The sequence below is a fragment of the Schistocerca nitens genome, chromosome 11, assembly GCF_023898315.1.
Source record: "Schistocerca nitens isolate TAMUIC-IGC-003100 chromosome 11, iqSchNite1.1, whole genome shotgun sequence".
Taxonomy (NCBI): domain Eukaryota; kingdom Metazoa; phylum Arthropoda; class Insecta; order Orthoptera; family Acrididae; genus Schistocerca; species Schistocerca nitens.
This window is the reverse complement of record NC_064624.1, coordinates 153740789-153756258: the sequence shown is the minus strand read 5'-3', so window position 1 is coordinate 153756258 and position 15470 is coordinate 153740789. Positions and strand designations below refer to the sequence as shown.

The window sequence follows — 15470 nt, the reverse complement described above, 5'->3', positions numbered from 1 at the left end:
TACTACTTTATTCATCTGACAAACATTACAAGCCTAAGGAAATCATTAAAAACAGAGCAAGCCAAACATTAATTTTAGAACTTAATTCCCGGCTAAATGCGCCATTCAATCTCACTCCTCAAGGGAAAACCCATTTTAATTTATAACCAGTTGAACGACAACCACTTAAGACTCAAAAACAAGAATTTGAATAATAAAAGGCAGAAATCCTCATCTTAAAACATTTCTCTAAATGAGGCTGAAGGCCCAAACAATCTCACGCCTTAAGGGCAAAACAACTTTAATTTAAAATCGGCTGAGGGCCAATAACTTAAGGCTCAAAACAGGAATTTGAATTTAAAAGGCAGAAGGCCTTATCCTAAAAAATTTTAAACCAGGCTGAAGGCCCAAAGAGTCTCACACCTTAAGGGCAAAACAACTTTAATTTAAAATCGGCTGAAGGCCAGTAACTTATGACTCAAAAACAGGAATTCGATTTTAAAAGGGAGAAGGTCTTATCTTAAAACATTTCTCTAAATTAGGCTGAAGGCCCAAACAATCTCACACCTTAAGGGCAAAACAACTTTACTTTAAAGTCGGCTAGAAGCCATACATAAACAAACAAGAAGGACAAATAAGAAAAGACAGCACATCAAATTTCCAAGGGTCGGCCTGGATCTCAAACACTAATGCTCGCTTAGGTGAGAGAGGCAGTTGGCTCAACAATTCTCAACCTGATGACAACCCAACTGACAGACAGTCAACGGACCAAGCGACAGGATAACTTCCGCTCCACCCAACCAGCACACAACGGGGAGTTCAATGGAACACGCAGAAGGTATCGCCGCCCACAACGAATTACATCTTCAACTGTCAAACTACACACTGTGCTGGGTAGCCACAAGACGTCGAGGAAAATACACGGGCCGAGTTTACGTCAACGGCCAGGGCAGGTAACGGGGTCGTTAACAGCCACAAGGTAGAAGATTCTGCTGGTGCACTTCCATTCAAAAATAATCAATTTAAGTTACACTACACAGGAGGGCGGCTAGAATTTCGCCAACTTGAAAACACACGTTGTTGCTCGCGGGAATGTCCCAACAGCCCACAACGAAATCAAAGACAGAATGTAAACAGTTGGGGCTGGCTGTAGATTAAGTAAAGACACAACTTTCGTGCCCGGGATCGGTGAACCACGGACCCTGTATCAATGGCAACAGCCCCACACACTCCGACTGCATGTGGAGTCCGCCAGCAGGCCCGGCCAAACACGCACCACAGAGACTTCCTCGCTGCTCCACGTCAACCAACCAACTGCCTGCACGGGACAGACGGAAACTATAAGCGCGAGGCCAAAGATACTACAAGGGTGCGAATATTGATACACGCTGCTGCTGCCACTCGCAGAGAGAGAGGATAACAGCATGGTCGTGATAACTGCAGGAGACTCGGCACAGAATAGCAACCAAGGTTTAATGCAAGGCATATGACGAACCAGCCATGGCTCATTTACATTGAGGCTAAATGCATTTGACAGTAAGTGGGCAAATTCTAAAGTAGTATTGCGCACCTGATAATCAGCAGCATGACTGAGTTGAAAAGGTATAACTTACACACTGTTTCTTGTCACTCTTACAGCGAGTATTGTGGATTGGGAGGAACGGGATGTGCACTGAAAGTTTTACGTTGATACATATTTTGAAGATTTTTTAAGCTTTTATACAAATTTATGTTGTCATAAGAGTTTTATGACGATGATGAGACTGATGACAATAATGAAAGTTTTTAAAATCTTAACGGATTTTGTTACAGACGTTAAGATGAGGATACTGAATTTTATGATCATGAGATAAAAGCATATCTTGCACTGGTATCTTACACAGGCCAGTGAAGCCAAACTTCAAATGATTTAATGAAAATTGCTTCATAAATTTTTGTTAATATTTACGTGCAATTACACACACACACACACACACACACACACACACACACTAGAGGTTTTCTCCTCTGAGCTGGTCCTGAAAATCCCAACTCATTTTGCACTACCAGATATCTAGCTAGCTGGAAGAAGCAGAAGATGTGCTTTGTTGATGCTGCACATTTTTCTATATTTCGACTGATTAACACATGCTGCAGTGTTCTTCTTCAGCACGCCAGGGTAGAAGTTGGCACAGAAACAGCTAACTTAAAAACCCCTGCAGTTAGCACGTTCATTTATATGTAAAAGTCTACTTCCGAATTTTCCTTTGCGTAACACTGAAGTGCCGAGTTGAAATTCTAGATTCGCATATTTTACTGATCACGTCAGTTCCCTATAATCTTGTATTGATTGTATCAATACCCGTTTGTATTGTGGTCTAATGTGAAATTCGAACATTCAAGAGTGTCACAATCAACACCTACTGTTATTGTTAATTGTGGGCTTAAACTCAATTTTGCACTTATAAAATTTTTGAGAACAGTAGGTCTATTCTTTTGAAAACAATCTTTCTCTAACTGCACTGTATAATTACTTGAGAAATACGTTACTTGTGAGAAATTTCAGTCGCTTACAAAACTATATTTTCGCAAGTTACTGGTACGAGGGTTTTTGGATAACTTATTTCATAGAAAATCAGTATTTGTCATTCACAGTTTCTACGAAAGAGTAGATCACCCCAAATTTCACCGTATATCGACGCAAATAAAAGTGCATTTTTGGGAATTTTCAGAAGCTACTTGTCCTGTGCATAATGTAACTTGTCGTAAATCAAAGTTTGTGATTTAGGTACTGTAGCAGACATATAGTTTTCTATTAAAGAACGTACATATTACCTACATTTATCATACATTAACTCCATTTTCAAATTTCCTAGTAGCTATAACTAAACTTAAAAAGTTTACTGTCTTGTCTTAACAAAAATATAGTTTTCTATATTTGCTTCAGTTCTTACGGGAATTAGTAACATTTTAGCTCAATGGACATAAGAGATAAGCAGCAGGCTTAATTTGAAGTTATTTGTTCACTGTCATGCAATACATTGCGCCAGCCAAAATTCAGCCCCGCAGCGAAAGCTATTCTCAAACATGGGATGAGCTGGTTGACTTTTGTAGGCAGCTGTAAATCGCCTTGACTACTGTCAAAGGACTGTCAGCTGCTGCGAATCAGTGTGGTGAAGAGTTCCTCCACAGTGTCAACAGGGACCATGGAGGACTCAGGGTGCTGTACTTGTACCCTAAATATCAATTTCGATGTGCTGTCTTTCACTGAAATTGAAACTGAAACTAAGCCAATGGGACTCACTTCACCTGTTTTTGGGAAACCTGTTTTGTCCAGTGTCAGTAGGAGGTACATGCAGAAAGGTAGAGGTGTATTAACTGTTGGCAGTTCAATTTTACAGGGAATGATGGTACCCCTTAGGGAAATGGCAGCAATGGACAGGAAAGGGTATGAGGTGCACCCAGTGTGTATATCTGGAGGCCTCATTCAACATGTTGAAGAGGCTATTCCAACAGCCATTGAGGTAATGAGGTGCAAGCAGCTGCAAATAGTTGCACATGTTGGAATAAATTAAGCCTGTTATCTGGGCTCTGAGGTCATACTGGGATCATTCCAGCAACTAATATAGAAGGCTGAGAAGACCAGCCTTGTCCACAGAGTTTCAGCAGAACTCACAATTTGCAGCATTGTCTCCAGAACTGATTGTGGATCATTGGTTCCGCACCGAGTGGAAGCACTGAACCAGAGACTTCGAAAGGTCTGTGACAAGCTATGTTGCTACTTCCTGGACTTGCGCCATTGTGTTGAGAACTGTAGGGTGCCTCTAGATGGGTCAGGTGTGCACTACACATCAGAGGCTGCTATCCAGGTAGCTGACTGTATGTGGGAGCAAACAAACCTTTTTTTAGACTAGGCGACCTTCTATGCAATCCTGAGAACAAGAGTTGCAGTAAATCCACAAGTAGTGTCAGTGTAAGATCGAAACAAATGCCTCCCACAGGCGAGAGCATTAAAAACCTAGTGGTTAATGGCTGAAGCATTCGCAACAAAGTACCAGAATTCGGAGCACGGCTGAAAAGCAATTAAGCCTCCATAATACAGAAAGCCATTTGAAACCTGAAATTGATAGCAATGAGGTTTTTGGGGAAAATTTAAGTGTACATCTAAAGGATAGGCTAATGGGAAATGTAAGCAATGTATTTGTCACAGTACACAAAAACTGAAACCCACTGAGATAGAAACTGAAGCTGGATGAGAGACTGATTGGGCAAGACTCAGTATCAGTGGTTGACATGAAATGGTAATTGGATTATCTACTGCCTAGCAAAATCATCTCCTGATGTAACCAGAAACTTAAGAGAAAACCTGAGTTCGTTTCTATGTAAGTTACCCAGTCATAATGTAATCATTGATGGAGACTTCAGTCATTCAAGGATCAATTGGGAAAATTATAGTTTTGTTAGTGGTGGGCATGATAAGTCATCCTGTGAAACAGTACTAAATACCTTCTCTGAAAACTACCTAGAACAGATAGTTTGGAACCCCACTCATGACGGAAAAATGAAATGTCGTGTGGCGAGGGCCTCCCGTCGGGTAGACCGTTCGCCTGGTGCAGGTCTTTCGATTTGACGCCACTTCGGCGACCTGCGCGTCGATGGGGATGAAATGATGATGATTAGGACAACACAACACCCAGTCCCTGAGCAGAGAAAATCTCCGACCAAGCCGGGAATCGAACCCGGGCCCTTAGGATTGACAGTCTGTCACGCTGACCACTCAGCTACCGGGGACGGACACTCATGATGGAAATATATTGTATCTAATGGGAACAAACAGACCTCACCTCTTTGAGTATGTCTACATCCAAACTGGTATCAGTGATCATGATGCGATTGTGGCAAGAATGATTACCAAAGTACAAAGGACAACTAAAAGAAGCAAAAAGATATATGTGTTCAGTAAACTAGATAAAAAATTGGTAGTTTCATATCTCGACAGGGAACTTGAAACTTCCAACACAGGGCAGCAGCATGTAGAGGAACTACACCTCAAGTTAACGGAATGGTTCACCATACACTGGACAGATATGTACGCAGTACAACAGTTCGTAATGGGAGGCATCATCCATGGTATACAGTCACTGTAACGAAACTTCTAAAGAAACGGAAAGTACTGCATAACAGGTGTATAACAAGGAACAGCACTATAGATAGGGAGATATTGACATGAAACACATTGCCTTATCAAGAGGGCAATGTCCTCAGTGATTACCTTTGCAGATTATTGTCAAATGATCTTTCACAAAACCCCAAGAGGTTCTGGTTGTAAGTAAAGGCTGATTGTGGCACCAAAGTTAGTGTCCAGTCCCTAGCGAATGAGACAGGAACTGAAACTGAGGGCAGCAAAGCAAAAGCTGAAATCCTTAACTCCATTTCCAAATGTTCCTTTTCAAAGGAAAAGCCAGGAGAACTGCCACAATTTAATCCTTGGGCAACTGGAAGATGAGTGAAATAAATTTTAGTGTCAGTGGTGTTGAGAAAGAACTGAAATTGTTAAAATTGCACAAAGCTCTATGCCTCAATGAAATCCCTGTCAGATTCTACATTGAAACTGCAGATGACATCACCCAAGTTTTGCTCATATAGGGATCATGAGAACAGAATTAGAACAGTTACAGCATTCACACAGGTGTTCAAACAATCATTATTCACACGCTCCATATGTGAATGGAACGTGAAGAAACACTGAAAAGTGGTCGCACCCTTTGCCGTGCACTTCACAGTGGTTTGCTGATATGGATATAGATGTATATGTAGATGATGAACGATGTTTTTAGTTACTACAAAACGTTCCTGCGAAATAGCGGTAAATAACAACTAAAAGACTTTGGGCATAACTTTCAAAACACTTATTTCTTAGGTTGTAATTAAAAAAGAATTTTATGGGAGTAATCCATGCCCTTGTTGGGAGAAAGATTATTTTGTATATTTGTCTGGTTATTACAATGGACATGGAAGAACTACATCAACGTCTGCGTGATTGCTCTGCAAGTCAAACTTAAGTGTCTGACAGACGGTTATTCGAAGCACCTTCAGACTATTTCTATAGCATTCCGCCCTCTAACAGTGCGTAGTAAAATATTTCTATATGTTCTCTGATTTCTCTTATTTTTCCGATGACCATTTCCATCTCTGTACGTTGGCGACAATAAAATATTTTCACATTCATGGGAGAATATCAGAGCTTGAAATTTCGTGAAATGATCTCGCTGCAAAGAAAAGCGCCTTTGTTTTAATGGTTGCCATACCAACTCGCTTACCATATACATGACTGTCTCTCCACCATTTCGCGATACTACAAAACGAGCTGCCATTCTTTGGTCTTCCTCGATGTCCTCCGTCATTCCTCCCGGATAAGGATCCCGTAGTGCACATCAACAATCTGACAGAGGACGGAGAAATGTAGTGTAGGCAGTCTGTTTAGCAGATCGGTTGCATCTTCAGAGTCTTCTGCCAATAAAATGTGGTCTTTATTTGCCTTCCCTACAACATTATCTATGTCATTGTTCCAATTTAAGTTGTTCGTAATTTTAATTCTTAGGTATTTAGTTGAATTGACAGCTCCTAGATTTGAGTAATTTATCATGTAACCAAAATTTAATGGATTTCTTTTCGTACTCATGAGGATGACCTCACACTTTTCCCATCATGCAGATATTTTGCCTGAATCAGTTTGCAATTGGTTTTGATCTTCTGATGACTTTACTCCACAATAAATAACAGCATTGTGTGCAACGATTAAGAGGGCCGCCCAGATTATCCTCTAAATAATTTATGTAGATTAAGAACGGTACAGGGCCTGTAGCACTTCCTAGTGGCAAATCACTTCTGTTTGACTCGATGATTTTCCCTTGATTACTACGTACTGTGATCTTTCTGACAGAAAATCATGAATCCATTCGCATAACTGAGGCAATATTCCATAGGTACGCAGTATAATTAGAAGTGTCTTCTGAGGAATGGTATCAAACGTTTTCTTGATATCTAGAATTATGGAATCCATTTGAGATTTCCTGTCGATAGCCTAGTACTTTGGCAAGCTCAATCCCCCAACTGAAATCCCTTGAATTTTTGTTTGTGGGGACACTTGAAACATTTGGTCTATGGACGTGTCATTAACGATGTTCAGACACTACAGACATACATCATCAACATCTGCCAACACATCTGTCACACACGAAAGTTTCTCCACAGGATGTGGTTACCCAAGATCCCCTAAGACATGGATAGAAGCTTGCCTTACTGTGAATGGACATCATAATGGACATCTCCTTCAGTGATGGCTCACAAATGCTGGCTGTATACGTTAGCAGATGCATTGGAAGCTCTACTGTCCCACTATAACAGAATATGGTCGTCTGATTCGTTGAATCTACTCATTTGTTTACTACTTTCTGTAGACTGTTCAATTTGTTTGGTAGCTTTTAGAAAAAAGAGTTTGCAGGAGAAGAGATGTTTCACAGTACGAAAATCAACAAATACTCTTATCTCTAAAGGGGGGATCTAGTGGATTTTGGTCCAAAAAATCGATTTTTTAAAAATATTATTTTCTTGATCTAAACAGTTGTGTGTGAATTTTATCGTGATCGCAGCTTCAGAAATGCCTTTAAATTGTTAAACTGATTAACTCTGCACTGGCAGCCACTCCCACCTTTTCCAACATTTGGGAAACTGCTTATTCAGTGGAACTTTTGTCAGTGGGAAGGCTATTTTCTTTCGATATCTTCGGCTGACATCTATATCTTTGCCTGAAAACTTTCTTGCATGTGGTTTATTTACGTTTTGACAATACTAACACATATTAGTAGGTGTGAGTTGAATTCGCAAACCTTTACATGGAAATCAAGATTTATGCATAATGTGTGGTGGACAAACAGTGTTTAGGAAATGGAGGTTTCATGGAAATCAGTTTATCAACAAAAAAGAGGAAGCAGCTCGAATTGAAGAACATAAGTTCTCAGCTTCGTCATCGAAACATGGGACTGGATAATTGTACAGGTGAATGATGTTGATATCGATTCCACTGGATTCAGACTTATTGATTTAGGGCTTCTCTGCCAGGCTATAAAGTTTTCATGTTCATGTTTCTTGCAAACCCTGATTTATTGAAGAAGTGTCTTCAAGGAAAGACACAAAACGCAAACGAAAGTCTCAAGAATTTAATTTGGATTAGATGCTCAAAAAGGACATTCTATGGACTTGAAGTACTCATAATAGGTGTCTATGATTCAGTTTTATGTTACAGCAGAACTGAAGTGATGAACAGAGCTGGTATAGATCCTGGTGTGTTTAAAACAAAAGCACTTTACACCATCGACGAGAGCTGGGTCAAGAAAGCTAACAGATCAGTGTCTGACCTGCAAATACAGGCCAGGGAGATTCGAAGAGGAGAGAAGAGAAATCTGGAGGATGTATCAGTATGGAGGGTTTTAAAACTGAGGTAAGCTTATTACATGTAGAAGTATGAGAAGAAAATTTTTTAACGTAATTTTCTCTGTTTTACATTTCTCACGTTATTAGAAGCATTTTCTCAAAAAGTATATGCGCTAATGCTATGAAATTTTCAGGAACTCTTTGCAGCGTGTTGCTGTCTCCCCGGAACTAAAAACAATGAGATCCTGCACTTAAATTCTGATTTTTAGCTATGTAGAAAAAAGTTTATTTTGGATATGTAATATCAGAAACTCTGTTAATAATAAAATTTGTACCATAAATAAATAACTGTAGTTCAGCAGTCTTATAACCTTCTCAGAACACTAAAATAGAATTTTCAGATTAATTGCATGATTACAATTCCAGTTATGGCTTTTCATAAAAAAGACAATTTTAAATTAAAAATTCAAATTTCTGGCAAAATATTATTCCTGGATATTTTGTTATATTTTACCGTTAAAACACATCTCTTTTGTTTTACACATGCAAAATTTTAGATTTGAACATCAATAAATATGGCTGTAATGATTTTTTAAATAAATGTTTACATTTTCCATTATATCCCCCCTTAAGGTACAGTAAGTATTTTAGAGCCCATGTCTCCTAAACAGTTTTTCTTGTTATGATATGTACTACTGCCTCCCAAAATATGGAATACTAGTTTCTAAAACACTGTTCACATTTGTTTTTGAATTTGTCCCCTTTTACTCCTTTCATTTCATTCTGTTGTGGACTAACAACCAGGTAATAAATTCTCAAATTTTTACCATTTTTGAACATATTGTAATTTTTGCACATTATCATTCTATTCATGGGAAATATATTGGCACTTTGTACCTCTAATTAATTTTGATACCCACAGTTGAAATAATTATTGCTTACCACATTTATCCTCAGTATCAACACAGCCTTTTTATTTGTGTTACTACTACTACTACTACTACTACACTATTTCCGAAGACCCCTCCCATTACGATTGTGCAAGTGTTTCAACTATTTTCTTTTTCTGAGCATGTCACTTCAACAGTTCTGCCAGATCTGGAATACCACAACAACTACCCTGGGTCATCTAATGTCCAGCAAACCTTTTATTATGGACAGATATTTTTTTATTGCGTTACTGTAATATAAACCAAACTCAGATCTGAACAAACTCGGTTGCCCTGTAATTTTATGTCCCTAACAATGTCCCTTCACCTACATCCGTGGCCTATTCGAAAGGGTGAAAGGTTAAGAATGTACAACTCTGTGTGCAATTCCAAAAAAGGATCCCTAGATATTAATTATTTTTGTCTTTTCTTTTTTCGTTACGGTTTCACCTTCTGTGCTCAATCATAATAGCTAGGTGCACGTGCTGGTACAGGGGAGTTGATTTAGACCGATATGCTTGTGAGTCTTTTTTTATTTACTTGTGCTAAAGCAGACATGGTTTGTGGCATCCACAACAGCCTCACTTGTGTTTTATCTGTGTTACAGATCAGGCGACCCATCCCTGTTGCTATCGAGACTGGCAACTTCATTTTCTCCTGGCTGGCCCAATATAAACTAGCACTGCAATAACTGCAGACTTCTCTGACTATATTTATGACTCTTAATTGGCCCTCACTCAACCACGCAACCATCGACTATCTTTCCCACAATCCAACTGGTGTTCTGCACTGCAGCAGCTCCTATATTCCCACAAATGATGCTGATACGATTTCATGCTAGGATTTCACTCGTTTTTCTTTTGGTTTAGGCACAACTCTTGTAGCTGTTGGTATCCATCATGCTTTTAGTGTTTGCTAATTTTCATACACAGAGTACTAATATTTTACACCGTCTTCTTACTTTCCCTGTTCTTGTCAGAAGGAATATCAAACTGGGTTTGTATTAAATAGGTTGTGCATCTTTGTACCTGCAAACTGCTGAGAGTTAATGTTATGATTGTGGCATTCCATCTGGTTAACCACAAAAGGATGCATTACTGGGTTTATTTCGTTGCTAATATCACTGTACCAAAAGCCGTCTTGTCATGTGTCTTCCATTAACATATGAATAACCTTTTTTTCACTGGACAGTAAAACCAAATGATATAGTTACTATTGTTAGATTATTTATTTATCATGTCAAAAGTACTGAAACGTCAAAAATATATGTGTTGACATAATTTTACACAAAATAAGACCAAAAATTGGACACTTAAAGTGCATTTGGTGTAGCTCTCATAAGGTCTTACACAGTGCACGTGGTTGGTGATGAGGAACAATGAGGGGAAATGGCTGTTAGTCTGCTCAACACCACACTGTCAAAGAACTGATTCCACAGAGAAACCCCAAGTCTGAAGATTGGCTTTGCATCTCATTGTGTTTGATCATGATCTATTGAGAGACCTCCATATTGACTACTTCTCCGAATATCCAGGAGGAAGTTCTTCCTTTGGAGCGATCCATTCTCCAAAATACCGACATTCCTCCCACCATCGCAAGATCCTTGCCACATGTGGATTCTCGATGAGAGCCTCAATAGTTGTCAAGAAGCTCTTTCTTGATTTCAGCCTCATATAGTGGATGGGTTTCCTTTGTTGTGGCCTTACTTTTCTCATATCTTGCAGCTACCTAATGTCTCATTTCAGGAGGAGCTATGCCAGTGAGGCAATGGAGTTTGTCCACAGGAGTAGGTCTTGAGCAACCCATGATAATCTGGCAAGACTCATTTAGAGCCTCATCTACGTTCCTGGCATGATTGGACTTGTTCCATACTGAACATGCATATTCAGCAGTGGAACAACATAGAACAAGTGCACTTAGTGCACAGTGCATGGTTTATCACCCCATTATGTACCTGTCAATTTTCGCACTGTGTTATTTCTGGCTGCCACTTTCTGTTTGGTGTTTAGGCAATGCTTTCTATATGTTAGCCCTCTATCCAGTATTACTCCAAGATATTTGTGAGTAGAATTATTTCAAGTATGATACTCCCGAGGATATATTAAAGGATCTATTTGCCTGTTTATTCTTCATGTGGAAAGTGCAGGTCTGGGTCTTGCAGGATAAGGTTTCAAGTAATTCTCATAGTAGTAAACAGTGAATTTTTCCAAAGATTTTGATAGCATATCTTCTACAGTCTCAAAACAGTCAGCCTGAGTAGTGATACTGCAGTCATCAGCATAAATAAAGCTTAAAGTTCCTTCAGGGATACGTTGATCGTTGGTATAGATGTTGAATAATAGCAGTGCTAGCACGCTGCCTTGTGGCAGCCCATTTTTCTGACTACTCCACCTACTTTTCTTACCCTGAAATTCAATAAAATAATTTTGAATTCTGGAGAAGATTTCTAATATTGCACATGCATGTGAAGTCTTTAGTTATATCATAAACTTTATTCAGAAGGAGCCAATGGTTGATTGTATCATAAGCTGTGGATAGATGGATAAATACAGCACCTGTAATGAACCATTTTCATATCCATCTTCGATATGTTGTGTTAAGTTTAATATTTGAGATGTGCGGCTCTTCCCTTCTCTAAAAGCTGCTTGCTGTGGTATTAGAAGGGGCTCCACCTTTCTAATGATTCTCTGAAGAATGAGCCTCTCCAGTATTTTGTAGAGGTGACAGTAAAGAGATAGGTCTATAATCTTTGGGATCTTTCCTATCCTTTCCTTGTTTCGGTATGGCAATTACTCTTGCTTTTCGCCATACTTTAGGGATCTTGCATTCTCAAATACAGTTGCCCATAAATTCCAGTGACCAAAGCATTTTAATGGGACCAAAATTCTCGGTTTACTCAGTTCTAATGTCATCCTATCCTGCTGCTCGTCCCTATTACATTTATTCAGGGCTGAATTCAATTCTTTGAGAGAGAAAGGAGGAGATAAGATACTATACGCTTGATCTGTTTGCCTGAATAATTGTTTCCTCTCTATATTTCTGCGTTTAGTTGATCTGCCATTAATGAGGAGTTGGTGAGCAATTTGATCTGGTTTAACATTAACATATGCGTTGACCTGAGTGTTATCATTACTCAGGTGATGTAATAGCCTCCAGGCCTTTTGGCTACTTTTACTCACGTCACACTCAGCCAACAATTGTATCCATTCCTCTCTCTTTGCCTCCGATATTAAAGAGAGGACATTCTGTGCAAGGCTTGATGTGGCTTCACTAAAAGGATCTTCTTCAAACTTCATGTAGTATTCTTTAAGAAAAGAGGCCATTTCAGGTGATACCCTTGATATAGTTCATTCTGCATCCCCATAGAATTGATGCTCAGGAGGAGGCATTAACGACGTTAACAAAATTCTCATATTGATCTATCACAGGATCTGTAGTTACAATTTTCTCAGCTATTAATTTTGAAAATTCCTGCCAATCTGCCGTTTTGAAGTCGTACCTTCGTCTGAAAGGGATTTCTTTAGATCTTACTTGTGGGAGCACTTGACACATAATAGGTCGATGTGCATTCGGTATGGGCTTACAGATGGATTTAGTGGAGGTATGAAAAATACTTTCACTAACAAAAATCAGATACGGATTATAGCCAGCGTCCACTGTAGAAAGAATGAGGCAGTTTGCTGTCATGAATGAGTGAGATGGAAAGTTTCAGCCAACATGAGGACAGCCTCACCATTTTGATCCTCTGGAGTGTACCCCCAAACATGGCTGTGACTGTTGAAATCACGTATCACAATAGAATCTTCCCCTGTAATAAAATTTTCAGGTGGGATGAAGGAAAAATCTGTTGCTGGAGGTTTACATGATGATGTGACTCCACAGTTACGCAACAGTAATAATTTCAATATTGTTATCATCTGACTGACGAACTCTACAGACTTCAAGGTCAGGTCTTATAAGGATGGCGCTTCCATAATGTGCATGTTGTGTTTCAACAACCAGTTTCATTCCAGGAACAGATGGACGTCTCTGCTGGGTATCTCTATTTCTTGAACACACAAAATATCACAGTGCTTAGTGTGGCACATGTCTTGCAAGAGTTGTTGCTTGCATTGAGGTATTCCCTCAATATTCACAGATATTATAGTCAACATTGGTCCAAAAACGAGCGTTGATTTGATATCTCTAATACTTCTGGTGTGAAAGGATTAGCCACCAGGTCATTCTGAGCTGAACTCTGACATTGCCCAGGGTACACCTGATTGCAGTTCATGTCTCTGTATTTATCATAAAACATTGCAATCTTCAGGGAGGCTCATTTCATGTACCCCATTATTAGATGATGCCTTAACTCTGAAGAGATAATTATTTGTAGTAATTCAAATACTTAAGAAATGTCCCATAGCATGGTTTATGGCAATATTTGTTGAAAATCGACTAACCTGAGTATAATTAAATAGACTTAACTAATGGAAACACCACAGGGGGATACTGGTGTATCTCAATCTGTTCTTTATGAGACAATGTATGAATTGCATAGATCACTCATGTGCTGTAACCAAAGCTATGAAACTGCGCCAATGTGCAACTGCCTAGCTCCATCTTATACAAATTTATGGGTATAAATGTATGAGTGACTCACACCTGCAGTCCTATGTGGCACATTAGTTAACTTACCCTTAGTAAACGTAGCTACATTAAACTTAAACCATAAAAAAATCCAATAGCAGGAATACTTACACACAGAAACCAAATAAGTAGCATGAATCTGCAAACTATTTTCACAATTTTATATTTTAGTGAAAAGTAGCTATTTTAGCTTTAAATGAAACCTGTATCATCTTCCAACAAACTTAATCCCCTCACGTAATTTCAAGCAAAAAGTACTCAAATTCTGCTTACAGAATATTTAGAATCATACTTTCTTGATTTATGATTCACTTTGGAATCAAGTGAACACTAACAGTATTTGACAGATGTCTAACAATACATGTTTTAAAAAGAACCATTTTGGACAGAAGTGCAAGGCAACAATTATCGTGTCTAAATGATCTTCCTAAGAATTTTTGGTTGGCAAATGCCACCCATATTAGCTTTAAGTGCAATGGTGATAATGTGAAGGTATTCATTACAGCCTTTACGGCATTTGCCAGATATATTTCAGGAGAAAACATCTAAAAGTGGTCAGGAACATCATATGATGATGGCAGTAATAACCAGTTACTTATAATGACATTTGTTTTGGTCTTATTATATAAATACCACATTACAACAATTAATGGCACTTTATTTTGACAAAGTACTATTGTCAATGTTCTTCTTTCCTTCTATTATTTGAAATCCCATTTTAATAAATCACTGTGGGATACTTTACTTAATTTCCATTCAGAAGCTTCAGAATCACCACAACCTTATTTTCAGTGATGAGACTATTAAAATAGAAGAGTTACGATCCAGAATTTAAGCTTCATGTGAGTATAGCATTATAAGTTTGTGAATTCAAGGCTATGATCTTACTTGAATAATAATGGTAACGATTTTTGTCTCAGCAAGCATTACTGAGAGAACAAAATATTTTTCTGTCATGATTGAAGTAGACCATCAACAAAGAGCATAGTACCAAATATGCAATTAAGTAGCTCGACAATAGTGTAACAACATTACTATAAGGAGAATGACAGAATTTCAAATCCATGCAATTTCATGCCAAGTCACAACCAAAATTTCTTATCAAGTGTGTATGAGAATAGGATCCCACAAACTTTAAATAGATCAGCATTCCTTAAATATTTAAAAACCACTGCAGTATTACAGCCCCTATAGCAGCACACTATTATCCTGCAAGAACTATAATGGCAGATACATTCTCATTTCAATAGAAAGCCACACAGCTGAAAGTGTCGCAAAACTCAAAAATGCCTATCACTTAATAATAACTGTTTCAAGTTATTAAAAGTATAACAGAACTTAAACAAAATACCTTACACCAATAAGAAATTGGTAGGAAATCGAAAAAAACTGACAAAAAACAAACATTATTATGTATCAAACCAAGCCTTAGTGAAATTTCTGAAAACCTCACATTTACTCAGAGAAATTATGGAACACACACACACACTATGAAATCATGTTTAAAGCAGATGAAAGGCA

At 38.5% G+C, this 15470-nt stretch overlaps 1 protein-coding gene across 1 annotated transcript in view; it reads right to left on the bottom strand.

Moving 5' to 3' along the window:
- LOC126213373 (zinc finger protein OZF-like) overlaps positions 1–15470 on the bottom strand; it is a 190951-nt gene that overhangs the window by 117139 nt on the left and 58342 nt on the right. The gene's annotated exons all lie outside the window — the stretch shown is intronic.